The 736-nt window shown below is 57.2% G+C and overlaps 1 non-coding gene across 1 annotated transcript; it reads left to right on the top strand.

The window, feature by feature from the left end:
- Positions 1-226: 226 nt before the first annotated feature.
- LOC120389432 lies at positions 227-390 on the top strand. The gene has a single exon (XR_005590916.1). It is a non-coding gene; the product is annotated as a U1 spliceosomal RNA (small nuclear RNA).
- Positions 391-736: the final 346 nt, after the last annotated feature.

Here is a 736-nt window from a genome sequence, read left to right as displayed (position 1 = left end):
CAGATCTGTGTGCGAGCAGAGCATTGTGGGAGCGGACGCAGGCTGCCAGGCAGGGCCTGACTTTGGAACCGGGAGCTCGGCGTGGGGAAGGGACGGTCTCCGGGGGCCGCGTCGGGGCAGCTGTCGGCAGTGGGGGCCGGTGTGGGCGAGGCCGGTGGTCGGTCCGCCCCGTGTGTTATAAGTGCGGGGCGAGCGAGGGCAGGCGGCGGCCGGGCAGCAGGAACTCATACTTACCTAGCAGGGGAGATACCATGATCACAAAGGTGGTTTTCCTAGAGTGAGGCTCATCCATTGCACTGGGGGTGTGCTGACCCCTGTGATTTCCCCAAAAGGAGGAAACTGGACTGTATAATTTGTGGTAGTGGGGGACTGTGTTCGTGCTCTTCTCTGGTGATTGGTTTGAACAACTGACAGTGGGCTGTTTAGGCTTAGTGCACTACAAAGCAGATTCTCAGGAAAGCAGTTGTTATCCTGGGCCTTCGGGAGTGCTCTTTTCCACAGGCCCTGTACTTCTAGGTATCTTTGTCACACGTTCCTCCTTGTAAGCAAAGCTCAGCTCTGAAACTTTATTTGGGTCTCTCTGTGTTCTTGGCTTTCCCTGGTCTTTTGCAGCTGATCTGCTCTCTAGTCTGCTTTTGGGGGGCTTGGACCGGTGCCTTCCTTGGCTCTAAGGGGAGCTGCCTGCCTGCCTGCTCTGCTTCTTTCCCTGCTTGTAGCTTCTTGCCCAGCCCCTCTT

This window comes from Mauremys reevesii, linkage group 23, assembly GCF_016161935.1.
Source record: "Mauremys reevesii isolate NIE-2019 linkage group 23, ASM1616193v1, whole genome shotgun sequence".
Lineage (NCBI taxonomy): Eukaryota > Metazoa > Chordata > Testudines > Geoemydidae > Mauremys > Mauremys reevesii.
The sequence above is the reverse complement of the archived record's forward strand: the minus strand, read 5'-3'. Positions and strand labels throughout refer to the sequence as shown.